This window comes from Camelus dromedarius, chromosome 14 (assembly GCF_036321535.1).
Source record: "Camelus dromedarius isolate mCamDro1 chromosome 14, mCamDro1.pat, whole genome shotgun sequence".
NCBI lineage: Eukaryota > Metazoa > Chordata > Mammalia > Artiodactyla > Camelidae > Camelus > Camelus dromedarius.
In genome coordinates this window covers 27,929,608-27,948,031 of record NC_087449.1, presented here as the reverse complement: position 1 = coordinate 27,948,031, position 18,424 = coordinate 27,929,608, and the positions used below count along the sequence as shown (strand labels likewise).

The following is an 18,424-nucleotide window of genomic DNA, read 5'->3' as shown; positions in this document are numbered from 1 at the left end:
GGTAAGCTTAACCATAAACAGTAGCTAGCTAGCAGGAGCAGTATTGCTGTAGTATTACTGCAGTACTGCTACAGTGTTAAGGTAATTGCATGCTTCTGCTTTTCCCTAGACATTCTGCGTGTTTTGAGAGTTGGGCACGGCTTACTCACCTCCCACTGCCCCAGCACACGGTCCTGGCATAGGCACGAAAATACGAATGTTATTTTTAAATGATGAAGCTCCCTGCATATGTGACATGTGATTATTTAATAGCTATTGGTAGAGCTGAAGTGAATTGAGCCCCTGTCTGGTCATGAGGGCACAGGGGAGAGGAAGCTCAGTGATGAGTGTTTATGAAGGTCAGCCTAAAACTCAAAGAGAACCAGACCCACAGAGAAGGTGAAGGAATAGCTTTAATCAACCTGACTCTAGCATGTTAGGGATGGAGCCACTGGATGGCGGATGAGGGGGAAGGAGCTGCCTGCTGGAGCCTGGAGCTGCCTGGGTTTGGGCTGGGACTCAGGGCTGAAATGGTGGGTGGCGGAGAGCAGATGGATCTTGATGTACTTCCTGGACCATCTCCAGTGTGAGACGGGTACCCAGGCTGTGCTGGCCCTAGAGCTCCCCAACCAGGGATGGTGGCTGTGCATGCTCATGTGTGAATAGTGCTGCCAACGTGGGACCCCTCCCCTTCCTGTGACTGAAGAAAGAGATTCCTAGCAGCCTCATGGGGGCCCATCATGGCTCAGAAAATTGGCCAGGACACCAAAGTGGTGGTGTGATCTTGGAAGTGGTTCAGAGTCTTGTGTCTTTAAACAGAGGATAATAATGGCCACCCTGGTTCCCTTGAGGATCACCGAGAGCGTTATATATTGAAAAACATAACGCATTAAAGGTAAATTTACTGGTATCTCTCACTAAGGCTCGGTACAGGATACACAAGGATGATGTAGACCCAGATCCTACCCTCAAGGAGCTCACGTTAATGAGGGGAGAAAGAGAGGGAGAGAGAATTACTACACTGTGTGATATATAAAACAATCATTTAGCAAATGTCGAGTAATTGTCGTTAACAATAATTGCATAACGGTCAAATCCCAAGCCCATTACATTAATATTATTGTACAATAATGATATAATGTTATTTTAATAGTATTCTTTTTACAGCAGCCCTAAGAGGCAGTTATTATACATGTGTGTGTGTGTGCAGATCAGGAATCTAGGATGTAGATTAACAACTGGCCTTGGGCTGCAAAGCCAAGAAGACGCAGAGCAAGGGCTCAGACGCAGGGAGGCTGACCTGAATCCTGGAGCTTAGCTACTTCCCCTTAGTGACAGAGGCCTCTGGGCTGCAGGGAGGCTCTTGGGTGCCCTGCCTCTCTCCTCATTCATCATGAAGTCCACTAATGCTTATTGATTCTGCTCTGTGTCAGATATTGCCAAGCCTCAGAAAATCAACAGTGGAAAAGGCAAAAGCATGGTTCTTCCTCTAAAATGTAGACATTCCAAAGGGAGTAACAAATGACATATCACACACAGTAGCCACCTTGACTGCAGTCTCAGTGGGAGGCACTGTCGTAAGGAAATTACAAATATTATTTAATCTTAAAGACTCTCTACAAGGTCCCATCATTAGCCTCATTTTTGGTGAGAAAATGGAGGCTTGAAGAAATGAGACACTTTGCCCAAAGTCCCACAGCTAACAAATTACGAAGCAAGGATCTGAACTCCAGTGACTAACAAGAGAGACCTCTGAGCATAGGGTCTATCTGAGAGCTAAAGAGCTACTGGGTATTGCGTTGGTAACATGTGAGGTATGGGAGAAGATCTCATTAGGATGGAAAGACTGGAGATAGCCTCTCCGAGAGGTGGTATGACATTTCATCCCAAGCTGGAATGATGAAAAGTTCTAGGGGGCTGGGCATTGTGTTAGGTGTTAATTAAACCAACTTCCCCCTCATCTCCAGGAGTTCACAGTCTCATGGCAAAAAGAAAGACAGTGCAGTAAGTGTTAGGACTGACCTCTCTCCTATGTTCCAGAGGTACCTGGGAGGATCATTTATTATTGTTGTGAAATGAGACAGCTTAGGGAGGCATTGAGCACAGTGCTTGGCACAGAGTAAGTGCCCAAAAAAGGCACTTTTTATGGGTAAGAAAGAAAGAAAAAAAAGGTTTCTATAGTAATGGGGCAGTGGGAAAGAGGAAGAAAACAACTGGATGAAATCATTTAAATCCGTATCATCAGTGAAAGGGATTTGCCTACTCAAATCCACAAGTCTTAGAGTTGGGAAACTCATTTCCCCAAAGAGGAGATGCAAATGAGATTCTCTGTGGGGACTGCATTCCTCTCTCCCCTTCCCTCTTCCCCAGAGAGAACTGCTCTAGGGGAAGGAACCTCAAGTTTGCTAAGTAGCTACTGCACGCAGGGCTCTTTATCAAGATCTTCCTTTTAGGTCCACCCCACATCTCAGTTGGGATGTAAATTCTATTCACTTCATTTTATAGAGGAGGAATCGAGACTCAAGTTGAGTGCTACCCCCAACATCCTGAGCTCCTGAGTGATGGATCTTGGATTCAGACACACTGCTGTTGAACCGACATCAAGGCTTTGATGGCTCCTTCAGCGCACGTGAGGTCCTCCCTGGGCCTGGCCAATACTCACCCCTCAGCTTCTGTGATGACTCCATTCTGTGCTGGATGGTCTGGAAAGCACTTCATCACTGAGCACAGACTCATTGTCCCACCGCTAGGTGGCTAAGCTGTATTAGCCCAACTTCACCTCTGAGAAGAGGCAGTTGAGTGAATTACTTGAGTGAGAGCCCCTGGGTGGTGGCATCGGCAGAGGTAATGACCACAGCTGGTGGCTGCCAGCCCCCACCCAGAGGAGCTTTTGTTCACTATCTTTCCTCAGAGCAATGTCAGCACTCAATAACTCATTAACATGATTTGGACAATTATCTCAACAGCCCTCCAGTGGAGCAGCAAAGAGGCAAACTGTAAAAGCCCAGTAGTTCAGGTGCACCCCACCCTGACTCTGACCTTCCCCCGTAGTGGAGAAAGACAGATGTACACTGGACATCTGGCTGGGACGGTCCCTTGCTGGGTGATCCTAGCTTGTAATGTCCTCTCCCTAGGTCTCGTTGTAAAATGAGATATAATACCACGTGATTTGTGAGTTGTTTCAAGGACTAAACTGGTAATGTTTGTAGAGATGTCTTGGACTGTGCCTGGGGTTTGGGTGGTACCAGATGAGAGAGGGACGGAGTAAGCAGGTAGGTAGGTTTATGGAGTGCCTGTTGAATGGCAGGAAATGCATAGACAATATTTGATCCTCACAACACCCTATGAGATAAGTAGCATCATTCTTATTTTACAGATGAGGAAACTGAGTCAGACAGCATTACTCAAAGTTGCACAGCTTGAATAGCGATGGTTCCGGCCAAATCTGGGTGACTTCAAAGCTTGATTTCTTTCTCTTTCTCTTTCCTTTTCCCTTTCCTTCTCTCTCTCTCTCTCTCTGTGTGTCTCTATTCACTCTTCTTAATCCTCTCCTCTTCAGTCCCATTTCCCCTTTTCACTCTCTCATTCTCACTCTTATGGGCTCACTCTCTTTCATTCCTGGTCTCTCTCAAATGCTGTTATTTCTTTAAATGACTGACTAGGAAAAAGAAGAGGGAAAAGACTGGACAAAGATATGGCAGGCAGAGCAGTGATGAGAGGTCTGAGCCCTGGTCTTGCATGTGGAATTGGAGCCTGAGAAGGGAAAATTTAGAGGGAGTGGGGAGGGTTAGGAAGGCAGGGTCTTTCCTCTATGGGTCTGCCAAACCCAAGGCAACATCCAACCTCTAAAACATCCCCAGTAAGTGAGAAGAAAAAGCGCAACTTTTCCTCTATCCCCACTTCATAGGTGAGGCTCAAATCTCACCTAGAAACTGGGTTAAAATCTTCAGCCCTGCCATTTTAGCATTGAGATTTTGGACTGAGCCATTCACATCCTCTGAGCCTTTCAGCTTCCTCATCTGAAAAATGGGCATCATAAAAACCTCCCTGCTCCCAGGATTTAGGTGAGGATCAGACACAGTGCTCTGCACCCTGCCTGGCACCTGGCCAGTACTCAGCCAGGGCTCGGCAGTATCACAACCCAGAATAAAGCTACATCCCTGCTTCCTCAAAACTCTTTCCTCTCTGGCACGTAGGTCTTTTGTAAACGTGAACTTTTCCCTTCCTGGGGACGTCCCATGGTGATCTGGTCCCTTTAACTACAGAGGTGTCAAGGATCTCTGTGAATCAGCCATTAAGTGTAGGCTGCTTGACATGACTGTGGGGTTAACTTACAAGTGACTAATTTTTGGAGGCACGATTTTGTACCTCCCCACTGGTGGCACTATGGCTGGGTGTAATTACTGCTGCTGAGTTTACTGAGGGGCTCATTAAAGTGTCGGTATTAATATCCATATGAATACTCTCAACAAAACCTTTTGTTCTTGGAGGCGGGGGCGTGGGAGGTAGTTACAGGGACTGTCCTGCTTTTCCAAATTTAATTGTCTAAATACAGTGCTGTCTCAGCAATTCAGGACAATTTTTTTTTTTTCCATTCTCTCTCTCTTTCTTCACAGGGCTCTACCAAAAGCCTACTTTGGCAACACGAATGATTAGTTTGTGTTTCAACAAACTTGCTCCATCAGAGTCACTTTATCCCAGCAGGGCACGGGGAGTTGAAAAGCATCCTCTTTAACCAGTTTGAACTGTTATTTATTAGAGATGAGTCCTAGGCAAGAGTTGTGGGGGTCTGGATGAAGAGGAGCTTAATAACTCATAAGCAAGTCATCTTTCTTTTAGCTGATACTTTGAGCTACGCATGAATGTCAGAGTCACAGTCTACCTAAAGGAAGACCCATCCCGCTTTTCACAGTCTGCTGAATTAATAATTGCTAACACTGCTCTGAGCATTTGCCACTGTGCAAAGCTTTGCTAAGTTAATCCTTGCAATAACACATGGAAGAAAGCACTTTAATCGGCAGTCTTGTTTTGCAGATGGGAAACTGAGTCTCAGAGAAGTTAAGTAATTTGCCCAAGTTTACCCAGAAATCAAGTGGTAGCATCAGTCTGGGAACCCAGGTTTGCCTGATTCCAGAGCCTAAGTTCTTAGCCACACACCTCTGCTGTTTGCAGCAGTTTGGGGGTTCCTGGCACCCCACCCTTAGGCTTGCGTGAGGTTGTAGAATTTTATAACTGGGAGGCCTTGATTTGCCTGAGAATGAGGGGATTCTTGTGAAATGGGACTTTTTGTTTTGAAACTGGGACAGTCCCAGTCAAACCAGAATGAGTTTGTCATCTCCTACAGACTGCAAGGTTGGCAAAACCATCAAAGAGATAAAAAGTGCAAAAGCTTCCAGATTATATGCTTCCTCTCTAAATTAGTTAGATGAGGAAACTGAGGGAGACAGGAAGTGATTTACCCAAGGTCACACAGCTCCTTAGTAGACAGAGAAGAAAATGGAAAACAGATCTTGGGATTCTCATGCCCTTTCTTTTTTCTAATGAGTGAAGCTGTGGAATTTAAGTCAAGGAGCATTTATCGGGAGCCTCTACTGTGTGAGCAGCTGAGTTGTGGGTTAGCGAAAGCCCAGGAGAGACAGGAAGCTTCTAAGCAGCACTTTCCAATAGAAGTTTCCATGATGGTGAAAACGTTCTATATCTGTGCTGTCCAAGATGCTAGTCACGAGCCATGTGTGGCTAGAGTGACTGAGAAAGTGAATGTTTAATTTAATTTAAATTTCATAGCCTCATGTGGCAAGTGGCTACTGTACAGGTCTAACAGATATGATTAGTATTACAGAGGCATTTTCTTTCTCTAAGAGAACAGATTCTATAATGGGCTCACTCTTGAAGATAAAATTATTTTTTCTTCGTGAAGAGAAGGGAAAATGAGAATAGAAAGGAAGTACCATTTTTGGGTGGCAAACTGGGTACCAGAACTGAAGTAAACGTTATTCCAGAGGCCAGTGGTCAGTGACTCTGTGTTTCTAACGTGCTTCCAGGTGATGCCAACACTGCTGGTTCAGGGACCATGCTTTGGGTAGCAGAATTCTGTCTCTTCTAGAAAGCAAACTTCCTCCCTTCCTTCTACTGTCAAGAAACACTTACTAGATACCTATGGGGAGGAGAATCATTAAATCTCTGAGAAGCAGAGAGCTCCCTTGTTGACCTGAAAGAAGACACCTCCACCATTGGATGCTCATTCTCCAGTGAGATTCATACAACAGACAATCCATGTGAGTTTCATCAGCTGGTACCCAACCAACCAAGAAAGGGTTTTGAATGAGAAGGATGAGTGAGTACAAAGAACAGGTGCTTTGGAATGAGGCCGATAGGGGAAGGATCCCAGTTCTGCTCCTTACCAGCAAGGTGACCCAGTGCGAACCAGTCATGTTTCTGAGCCTCCATTTTCACCCTTCACCCTGGTGAAAATGAGGTTGTAACCCTCGGTGATGGGGATGGTGTAAGAGAAATCAAGTACACAAAGTGCTTGACTGAGTACACACTTAACAAATGGTGGTTTCCTCCTTCCCCGCCTCCCTCCTTCTCATCCTTCCTTTTGTCTCACCTTTTCTGGGAAGTCTCCTCCAAAGGCCACTCTGAGCAGCAGAGAGACGATGGTGCCTGGACTCCGGCTGACTCCATCTAGACTTTATCCCCATCAACTCAGCTCCAGCCAGGCTGGGAGTTCCACAGGGAAGGCCAGGAAACTTGTTACTTCTCCTTCTTACCCCAGGGCCATCTACAGAAATTTCTTCAGGCCGTCCTGACCACTTTATCTCTGCAGGGACTGAAACACAGCAAAGGGACAGACAGAGACAGAGAGAGAGAACAAGCCTAATCACTAAAACGTGTCTGTGCTGAAATCCAAATAACTTTAGTTTAAAAAATGAAGTACGTGATTTTCTTGACAGGAAGCAGAGTTCACATCACGGGCCTATGTTTGAAATGACTGTGATGATCTTTTGTTTTGCACTTCAGATGAGTCTTGCAGGTAAGACTAGAATGTTAACCTAAGATGAGTGCACCTTTCTTCAGCAACCATGCCGGGGGAGGAGGGTGATCCTGCCCTCAATTTCAGCTGTTCATCCTCCCCGTGTGTTTAGTCAGGGCTGGTGGGTATCTCCACCAGGCTCCCTCAGACTCCCAGTCAACTAACTGGCTGGACGAGCAATTCTAACTCTCTTGGTTATCCACTACCTGTCTGAGCCACTGACTGAACTGTAATCTTCTGGGTCAGCTATGTGCTACACATCCCCAGCCATGTTTGGCATATACTTCGAGTTCAATAAACATTTGTTAAAATGTATCGATTTGTTCATTGTTTTGCTAATACCCACAATGATGGTGGATCACAGTACTGATTCCAGTTTGCCAGCCCACACTACCTTGCATCTCTGCCATGGCCAAGCTCCCACCACGCCCCTTTCCCCAACTCCATGCACATGCACATGCGTGCACACACACATACACGTACATACACTTTCTCATGCTATAGGTCTGGAGTGACACCAGAAACATCTCAACTGCTAAAAAAAAAAAAAAAAAAAAGCTTGAGAAAAAGCTCCAAAGCATGCATTCTTCTTTTTAACATCAACAGAAAAAAGAAGGCCCATTCTGATGAGCCTCCTATTTATTTTCCTTCTATAAATGTGCAAAGAAGATTAGATCAAGATAAAAGTTGGAGAGCCCACCCAGAAAAGAGAGCTCAGCTTTTCATGGTTACTCAGCCTACATCTGATTAAGGATTGCCTGGCGACAGGAAATGATTTCTCCTCCCAGGCCCCACTGGACACAGAAACGCCTAGGCTGGGTCTCAGGCCTCATGGTACTGGGCTGTGCAGGGTCCAGGGTCCAGGCTGGAGGCCTGGAGATCCTGAGCTCCTTCCATTTCCCTCTCCTCCCTCCTTCCTTCCTTCTCTTCTGGCAGACACTGCATCCTGTTGCTCTGAGCAAGGCCCTAGAGAAAGGCCAGCGGCAAGTTATTGTGCTGGGAAGGAAGACAAATGAGTCCCTTTTCTGCGGGGCTCCTGGCATCCTGTGGGAGGAAGGAAAGGACAATGCTTTGAGGGAGCTGGCTCCATGGACCCCCTCCTGACAGGCTCTCCCTCCCCTTTCCGGTGTAGCACTTGTCAGCCCCAAAGCCTCCGCTTCCTGAGTAATCATTAGATGCACGCGCTCGAGGTATGTGGTTCCCCGTGCCCAGGGCAGATTCCTGGCCCAGCCTCAGGAAGTGCAGCGAGGAGAGTCCTGGGCTGGGACCCTGAAACAGAGAGAGTCTTGGCTGCTTCTCTCTCCCTGCCACCGTGGCCACTGCCAGATCACTTCATATCCCTGGGCCTCTGTTTGGCATGTTTGTAAGTGCCTTCTGTGTGCCTGAAACTGCCAACTGCTGTCTGCTTCAGTGGTTCCCAAGTCTCAATGTGGCCCCAAGTCACCTGGGGGGCTTTGGAGCCCTCCACCCTGAATGTGCCAGCCCCGCCGCCTTGGCACACAGAGCAGACATTTCATCACTGGAAACGTTCTGGGATGATTCCAGGCCCTTGGAATGAAGGGACTATTCCCCCCTTCTCCCTTACTGAGCTCTTTTCGATTTCTTTCTGATAAATTGGAAGATGAGAGGCTGGTAGGCACAGGGATACAAGAAGTGGTAAGGAGTAGCAGTTAGGAAAGTGACCTTCAGCAATCAAAACACAGATCCACCCCCTGATCCGCAGCCTTGGGCAGAACTTTTACTACTGGGTACAGCCTTTTATTCGTCTATGGAATAGGAGTAAGAATAATAACTTCCTAGGACCGTTGTGAGAGTTAATTGAGTTGATGGGTTCAAAGCCCTTAAAATAGTATTTGGCAAATTGTAAATACTACATAAATGTTAACCAGTATTATTATTACCCTAGAAGTTCACAGGTATATTTCTCCTTCATTTTACATATAAAGAACCTCTTTTCTGGACTTGATGTCAGACCAAGCAGTGATGATTTAGGAATGAATAAAGCGAGCTTCCTCGCCCTCAAGAAGCTTTCAGGTTAGCAGAGTCTTTTAGACTCATGAAGAACTGACTATAATACAGTATTGTCACCGGCTGAGTCCCTGAAGAAGTAAACTCAGAAGGTGTTCAGCACTCAGGATGTTTTTTGGCAGTGCCTTGGGATTAGCACCCGTGGAAGCAGGCAGGTCAGAAGCAGGATTGGCAGACTGAGAAGGCACTCCAAAGTGGCCCAAAGTTAGGCCGAGACGGCCAAGTCTGTATACCCCTGAATTAATCAGTCATTGGATGTGGGCTGCCCAGGGAGGGTGCGACCTCGGGTTAATTGGCTCTCTACAGCTGAAGCATCCCTGAGAGCCATCCCAGGGATGGCGCTCCCAGCAGCTGGAGTTATTAATTACAAGTCCTTCGTTGAGAGGGGATCCGAATTGTCCAAATCAGCATCCACCCAAGTACAGAGCGGCAAGTCTGATGGAATGGCAAAAGGTAAAGTGAGTGCTTTAGAGGATGAGTCGTTAATAATGTGTATGAATGTACGTATCTGTGGCATTTTACACTTTTCAAAGCCTTCTCCCATACAAAAGCTTGCTCATGAGTTCCATTCAGGGTTCCCAGGCAGGCTGGGAAGCCATATGTTCTATAGGAAAAAGCACTGGATTTGGAGCAGGAGAGGACGCTGAATCCCAGCTCTTCCTCTGTTGATCTGGGAGCCCCTGAGCAAGTGCCTCATGTTTTCCGGGTCTACTTCGTGAAAAGGACATGATCATATGTGATTCACAGACCTGCTGTAAGGATTTAATTAATGGATAGACATAAATCAGAGTGTCTGGCACACAGTCAGAACTCAAAAAATATAACAACAACAAAAGCAACTTCCAAAAAAAGCAACAGCAATAAACATTATCATCCCCATTTTACAAGCAAAAGTATTGAGACCCATAGGGGTAAGAGTCTTTCCTAAGAACTCACAGTGGACTATAGGTAGATCCAAGACTCTTCTACTGAGTGTGACCTACTGAGTTTAGTACTCTGTGACCCCATAGCTTTTCATCTTACCTACAGAACCTATAGAAGGTGAACTACCTTTGAGGGGGTCAATTCACATGTTTTATTTCTACTTAACATAGAAGGAATGTTAGAGATTCTTTGATTGTAACCTTCATACATCAGGGCTCTCTGTGGCCTAGTCTCTGTATTCAGTAGACTTTCAAGAAGCAGAGCCCAGCAGTAATTAAGGGCAAATTCCCATATTTTTCTCATGTCTCTTAGGAACTTTAAGGAAGACTAATTCTTAGCAACACGTCTCAAGAAATCTTTCTTCCCGTACTAACTTACTGAATTGCACTATTGCTCCAGAACCACATGTTCAGCAAACACAATGGCATTACTTCTCAGACTTTAGCCTTCAAGGCTTTCTCTTCTTTTCTATCTCTTCTGTTCAACTCTTTATTATATAGATCACTCAATTTCTCTTTCCTTCCACCTTTCAGTTTCTGTCTCTGCTGCATTTTCCAGATTCAGCATTTCATAAACCAAGGACCTATATCAGCAAAGATAGAACCTTCCACGGGTAAACTGGGTCTATGAGGAAGGGAGGATGGAGGCTAGACGCAGGGACAATATCCCAAATTGTTAACAGCTGACACAGTGTAGAGACCCACAAATCAGAATAGATTGGCCAAAGAATTAGATTAAGGTCCAGAGGCTCCCTAATGTGTAATGATTAACTATTTGGTTGCTGACTCAAGGGGAGGTGTGAGAAGTCTAGGGGGGCCTGGGATGGCTGAGGGAACAGAGGGAACCAATGAAGGGATCTGGGCAGCAGCAATTTATGAATTGGTAGGAAAATATTTCAGGTGTTGCTATTTTAACAACTAGTAGTCTTACAAGTAAGTTGCAAACTGACTGTCTTCCAAGCGTGAGCTCTGACCACTACCCCAGGTACCTCAGAAAGGCAGGTAAGGAGCTTGGATCTGGAAAACTCTAGCAGGTTTTCTCTTTTCTATCTCTCATAGGCACCATAGTATACTAAAGAGAATGTAAGAGTTGGAATCAGAAGACCAAGAAACAATTTAAGTCTGCCCTTCACTAGTTTTGAAAACTTGACAACCCTCTTACCCTCCTTTATCTAATGGAAATAATCACACCAATCTATCAGAATATAGTGAAGATTAATTATCATTATATAGGTGAAAGCTATCAGTGGCATGACTGGAATATGGTGGGTGTTCAAGAAAGTCTTTTTTTCCCCTAGTTTTCTATTCTCTATCCTAATCCTTTGGATTCATGCCCCTGAACTGGTGACACCCAAGGTCAAAAAGCATTGGAAAATCCTTTGGAAACATAGTGGACTGCGAAGATCTGCAAATTCCTGAATGGAGCAGGTAGTTCAAATAAAGAAAGTGGAATCCTGTGGTAAGTCCATTTCTGTCCAAGAATAACAGACCTTCCCTCTCCTCTAGCTGTAATGGGAAGGATTCATCAGCTTTAGGGTCAAGGTTAATGGCTTTATGAAGATGACTGGGATAGCCAGTGACTGCTTAAGACCTACTCTATGTGTTCCACAGATCTGTGTGCATGCGTGCACGCGAGCGCACACACACACACACACATACATACACACATCTTTGTTTCTGTGTAAAAAATTCAAAGATACTTGCTAATCCAATCCTTTGAAACCAGAATTAACAACATTTGGAATTTTGATGATTTTCCTTAACTGCTAATCTTGCTTGGTGGTCATCAGAATTTTACATCAAGCAGACTCAAGGCTGTTTTGTTTCCCCTTCTCCTCAAAATGATCACTGCTTTATAAAAAGCAGATGTCATTTCATCTTCCTTGTTATTAACACATCAGGCAAGAATGTGTCCATACCAATTTAACACTCTTTATTGATTTGTTTAGTTGGTACCTTTTAAGCAAATCCTAGTTTTAAAAGGTGCTATTATATGTAAAACTGGGGAGTCTTTATCATTTGAGCAAATCTTGAAGAAGGCCACTCTAAAATGCATCAGGTTTTTAAAAAGTTATAAATTTTTGACACCCAAGTACGCAGATTTATTCCATCAGTTAAATATATTTCTTAGTAAAGTTCAGTTAGAAACCTGCTTTACTAAGAACAGATTAGAATGTTCTATAAATTATAACAGACAATTGCCATTTAATGAGTACTTACTATGTGCAAAGCTACCCAATATTAATAGTGGGGGCAGTAGTAATGGAATAACATAGGGAACATTTTACTAGAACACCTTGCAGGGAAGGATCTGTGTGTGTTTAAAAGGAACTTTGACAGGCTGCTTGGGGTGGGGCAGATCTGAGATCCCTAAAGGGTTAAATTACCTTCTAAGGAGGATCAGCTGGATAATGGCAGCCATTTAGGTTTATCCAGTAGGATGTGCAAGTTTAGATGTAGAATTTGGTTAAGAACTGAGAAGGGGTGAGAGACTGAGAGGATCATGGGAGAATTTGAAAGTGGGAGAACAGAGCTTCACAAGTAAACAAGCGAGTTTAGGGGCAGCACAGAAAACAAATTCGGGAGATGTCAAAGGAGGGTTCCAAGTACTTGTTCTGGGACATATAATGAAAATTACCTCTCTGTCTCCCTGGCAAGGTCTCCAGGAAAATCTGTCTTTGGTGAGAATGAGTTTCTTCTGGAGAGAGGCACCGAGACCTGCACTAAGGTTGGTCTGAGGCAGAGGTGGGGCTATAGATAAGGACAGCCCACATTTGAGAAATAATAATAAAATTGGTAATAGTAACAAGAAGCATCTTTGCTGAGCACTCCTTAAAGTCAGGCTCATTGCTGATCTCATCTCAGTTAATCAGTGAATTATATTCCTATGATATAACTGAGGAAACAATAGCTCAGAGAGGTTAGGTAACTTTCTTGAGGATATTCAGCAGTCCACAGAAAAGCTGGTTTGAGAATGGGGTCTGTCTGACTCCAAAGTGGGTCTGCCTTCAGCTATCCCTGTGCTGCTTCAAGAGTGAAGGTGAAGGGCTGGCAGCTAGATCAGGGAGTAACCTTACCAAGATACATCTTCTGTCTGAGACAGTCAGAGTGTTTTGGCCACTTCCATCCCTGGCTCCCTGGTCTCTAGTATCCCAGGAGAGCCTACTGATTTCTAGGTACCATCTTCAGAGGGCTCTTGGGAGGATTAAATAAGTTAATACATGTTAAAAATGCTTAAAGCAGTGCCTGGCAATGGAAGTGCCCAATAAATATTATCCATTATTAGTAACTAGAGCTGTAAGGGCACTTCTCATTTAATTTCATAAACTTATAAGGTGGGAACTACTATCCTCATTTTATTGATAATAAAACTGAGGCTCAGAGATGTTAAGTAATTTGCCCAGGTTCACGTCAAGAGTAAGGTATAGAGCATGAATTCAATCCCCAAACTGAGGGACTCCAGATTTATTGTCACTGGCTCCTTCCTTTGACTAGTTTCTCCTAGCTCCCAAGGTTTCTGGATTTGGAAAACTACAAGCCTCAGGCTATTTCTAATTCCAAAGACTCAAGCATTCATGCTGTATCAGTGCACACACTGCAGACTTCCTAGATTCAGCTTTACTCTGTATTCCAGGGGACCAACCCCTGTAGCATCTTGTCTTCTGGAATAGATGTGAGCGTGCAATGTTTAGTCTATTGTTTGTTTCCAGCAAGTCTACATTTCAAGCTGCTTAACGGGAGGATTACGACTTAGGAATCCAGAACGAATGGTTTTTCCAAAGCACTCCTGATTGTGTCTTTTGCATTTATTCATGCTAAGAAGTTTTATCATGTTATCTATTCCAACTGATGCAACCAAAACTGTCAGATGTCATGGTGGCTGGGATTAAGTGACAGACAACTCAGAGGTGCTATGTGCAAAGCAAAGAAAGCACATTCTCAGCCCCTCAAACTGTGTTTTGAGGTTGGGAACTGTTTGCAATGACTGCATTAAACATTTAAAACTCTTCATTACTGTTACAGTTTTGTGGATTTTGACAATGGCATTTGAAGGTATGTTGTAATGAAGACTAGAGTCTAGCCATTAACTCTAGGGAGATGAATCCCAGCTCCAACATTTACTAGATGTGTGACCTGAGGCAAATAACTTCATTTGTTGAAGCCTCAGTCTCCTTGTCTATAAAAAGTAAGTAATAATAGTATTAATAAGGTTATTGTGAGGCTTAATGAGTAAGTGCATGAAACATGATTAGATGGGATTAGAGATGGGATATTACCTCAACAATAATTGACTTTTATTATTCAAAGCCAATACCTCCAGTTTTTCTAGAGATTTAATGATTTGGGTAAAAGCAATTAGTTTAATGCTTGGCACAGAATAAGTGCTCAATGAGTATTTGTCATGAGTAGCACCCTAGGGTCACAAACATTCAGTCCAGATCAGATGGCCTCCTGGAGCCATTCTGTATCCTTATAGACAAGGATTTGAGAGTCATCAGTGTGTAGGTATTTAGAAACAGAAGGTTTCTCAAGGGAGGTCTGTTAGGTGAAGAGGCCTGAGGCTAGAAGCTTGGCAAACCCTGGTATTTATGGGGCTGGCTGGGACATGGTGCCTGCAAAGGAGACTGATAAGGAAGGATCCAACAGTGAGGGGTTGAGAGAAAAGATGGAAAGGAGTCCAACCAAGGCTGTGGTCTTGCGTATCATACAAGTATGATTTTGAGCCCAGGTTCTGCCACTTACGAGCTTTGTGAGCCTGGGTGACTTACTTCCATCTCTGAGCTTGTTTCCTCTTCTGTGAAATGGGGCAACAATGGCATCTAGCTCATGGGCATATTGTGAGGGTCAAGTGAGATGAGGCAAGTAAGGTACAGGAGGAAGCATTCCGGGCTTACTGAGCACTTGGCAAAGGTTGAAGAATCAGGAGAATGTGTCACGGGAACCCAGAGGAGACAGAGTTGTGAGAAAAGGGAACTGGCTATCCTGCAGGTGTCACAGGGAGATCACATGAGATAAGACCTTCAAGGTGACCAATGGGTTGGGTGGATAGAAGGGCAGTGTGTGATCTGAGAGCACTGCTTCAGCACAGGAGCCTGATCCAGTGGGTTCCAGGAGTAGGAAGAGGGTTTTCAATGAGATCTCCCATTGTAGCTTTATTGTAAGACACGAGGTAAGAATTGAAGCCCCACCTTGATGGGAATCACTCCAACCCTGATGACTGCAAATCACCTGCCAGCCTCCAGCCTGAATGCTTGCCTTCCTCTCCCATAGCTCCTCCCCAGGTCAGAACCCATCACACTCCAGACGACCTGCCCAATCGTAAGCCCCACGGGAGCCTCATCCCCTCTGCGTCCTGAGAGCCCACAGAAGGCCAGGCACCGAGCTACCTGCTGGGACACAGATATGAAGCAGAGAGACAAGCCTGGCTCTTGTGGGGTTTACATCCTAGAGCGGGAGACAGACAATGAGCAGGAGACTGCAGACAGCTGTGATAGAGGTTGTGAAGGAAGCCGAGGTGTGTAATGGGGTCGCCAGGGGGCTGGGGTGGAGGGAAGCATTAGAAGTGGGGTCAGGAAAGGTCTTGGTGAGGGGGTGGATTTCAGCTGAGAGAGGCAACCATCCAGGGACAGGAGTGAATGGCAAGAGAGAGGCAGCCACACAAGGATCAGGAGGGAAACATTCCAGATCCTGAGACCAACAAGCACAAATGTCCTTACTGATTGGTAACAAACATGGCCTGTATGAGGAGAAGAAGGGGGGTCTATGGGGCTGGGGTCAAGTGGGAAGGAGAGGGTCGTAGGAAATAAGATTGGAGAGAGAGGGAGGGTCTTATCCCTGGTGCAAGGGGCCCCTGATTTCCTCTTTTAAAGCCCCCCTTCTAATGGTCTGCCCATCTCGGGATTGTCCTGAAGGCCACTGTCACACAGACTGAGCCCACTCCCCAGACGTGACCTCCAGTGTCCTCACAGTGGAAAACCTCTGTGGCTCTCTGCTGACGGCCCTGGTGTCACTCCCTCCCGGTCCAGTGACAAGAGGGAAGACCTGTATATTTCACTGTATGGATGGAAAAAGGAAGAGACTGTTTCTTTGGAAAATTTGAGATTTACAAAAAAGTTACAAGAATAATACAATGAGCCTAAGCCCTTCCAGCAGCCCCACCAAGTGTTCACATTTGGCAACATTTACTTTCTCTTTCCCTTCTCTGTCTCCCTTTCTTAAGTGTTTATCCATTTTATTTATTTATTTATTTTTTTGCTGAACCATTTGTATATTAGTTGCAGACATCATGATAGTTTGGCCCCAAATACTTCTACATGGATCTCCTAAGAACAAGGAAACAGGAATATTCTCCTACATAACCACAAATTTCACATTCAGGAAACGTATAGGATATAATACTATCATATAATATACAGTCATAATATATACTAGACGAGACTAGACTAGACTAGACAGTCATATCCAGGATCCAGTCAAGGATTTTAAGTATCATGTTTTGTTACAGTCTCCCTTTATCTAGAATAATTTTCCAGTTTTTGTTTTTATTATATTTTATCTTTTAGAATTTTATGCTAGTGAAATGTCTGAAGAGTCTAGGCCAGTTGTTATGCAGAATGTCTCTCAGTTTGGATTTGTCGGATTATTTCTTCTTAATTTGATTCAGATTGATTTTGACATGAATACCGCATCGACGGTGTTGAATCCTTCTCTGGGCCTCCCACCAGGGGCCACAGGACGTCCCATTGTTGGTGATACTCTCTCTGACATCTGGCTAAGTGGTGTCCACCCGACCCCTCCACTGTGGAGATAGCTCTGTAGTTGATAAGCAACCTATAGAGTGGTACTTTGAGACTGAATATCCTACTCTCCATTTTTTTACCTAATGGTTTTCAGGTCCAGTGATGATTCTTGTTTGAATCCAGGATGTTGGTGGTTGGAAAATGGTAATTTTCTATGTTTAGCTTTCTGGCTACATTTCTTAATTGATGTCCTTTGCTGAGAAACGGCTTTCTTTGCCACCCACCTCCAGGACATACCCACTCCTGACATTCTTGGGTTATATCATCAAAGATACAAATTCCATTCAAATTCAAAGTCCATTTGGTCCAGCTTAGGGGAAGGTGATGCAAATCAATTCACATTTCTACTAAGTCTAGGGGAGGGGTCATTCCTCAAAGAAATCTCGAGGGGCAGTCTTTAAAAGTGGGAGAGGGGTATAGCTCAGTGATAGAGCACATGCTTAGCATGCACGAGGTCCTGGGTTCAATCCCCAGTACCTCCATTAAAATAAATAAATAAATAAATAAATAAATAAATAAATAAATAAATAAATAAATAAATAAAAAAAAACCTAATTACTCCCCCCTTCAAAATTAAAAAAAGGAAAAGGAAAAAAATGTTTTTAAAAATGGGAGAAGCCAGACAGGCAAAAGCTACCCATTATAGCAAGGAGTTAATATTGATAGGACTTCTTCCCATCTCTGCATGAGTTATCCTAGTCCCCGAAATAGCAGTGGCTTAAAAACAACAGAAAGAAACCTTAGGTCAACACATCAGTAAGCTAGTCAGGAATGGTTGGGGCTCGTAGGGGCCCAGACTCTTTCTCTCTTATGCTGCTTGGGTGTGGCGTTCATTCCCAAGGTTACCTCTCAGTCCCCGATAGCTCCCCCAGCTTAAGTTTACACCACTCCATTTCAATCAGAGGCAGGAAAAAATTAGAAGAAAGCCATATTTCTATCCTTTAGGAATATTTCCTGGAAGCTGGACATACCACTACTGCTGGCATTCTACTCCACGGAGTGTACTCATATGGTCACAGCTCACGACAATGAAAATGGAAGAACTGTGGTCTTGGGTCTGGACAGCCATCTGCCCAGCTAAGAGCTGGGGGTTCTATTATGATAGAGGAAGGAGGAAACCAAACTAAAAACCTAATCAGTCTCTTCCACAGACCCCACGAGGTACATGCTCATTTTAAAGGAGAGAAAAAACAAAGCTTAGGGAAACTGAACAACCCCGTAAAGGTTATATAAACAATAAATTATTGTGTCTGTCTGATGCTAAACAATGCTACGCTAGAGTGAGTCTGATTTTTACCTCATTGGATCCACTTTCTAACTCTCCATATCAATATAGATTCGTTAAATTGCCTTCTTTGTGTAATGAGTTGCAGCCTCATGACATAATGACTCTAGTGATATCAGGTCTTTCTTAGAAATGCGCTGTTCATCCTGGCCACTGTTCTCTGTTACGTACGTGGCAGTATGCAGATGGAAAATAGAATGACAGTGGGTGTGTGTTGGGCAGAACTCCAGCCTCGGAACCTGGATACCAAGTTTCCAGTCCCAGCTCAGGCACTCATTAATTGTGTGATCCTGGTCCGATCATGACCCACTGTCCCTCAGCTCCCTCCTCCACGTGTTCCTTCCAGCTCTAATTATCTCTCATTTTAGGTAATATC

At 44.5% G+C, this 18,424-nt stretch overlaps 1 long non-coding RNA gene across 2 annotated transcripts in view; it reads right to left on the bottom strand.

Moving 5' to 3' along the window:
• LOC116156884 (uncharacterized) overlaps positions 1 to 18,424 on the bottom strand; it is a 324,132-nt gene that overhangs the window by 149,472 nt on the left and 156,236 nt on the right. For both annotated transcript variants that reach the window (XR_010383816.1, XR_004140796.2), the window contains exon 3: positions 6,587 to 6,808. This is a non-coding gene — a long non-coding RNA (uncharacterized LOC116156884). The remainder of the gene's footprint in view (positions 1 to 6,586; positions 6,809 to 18,424) is intronic.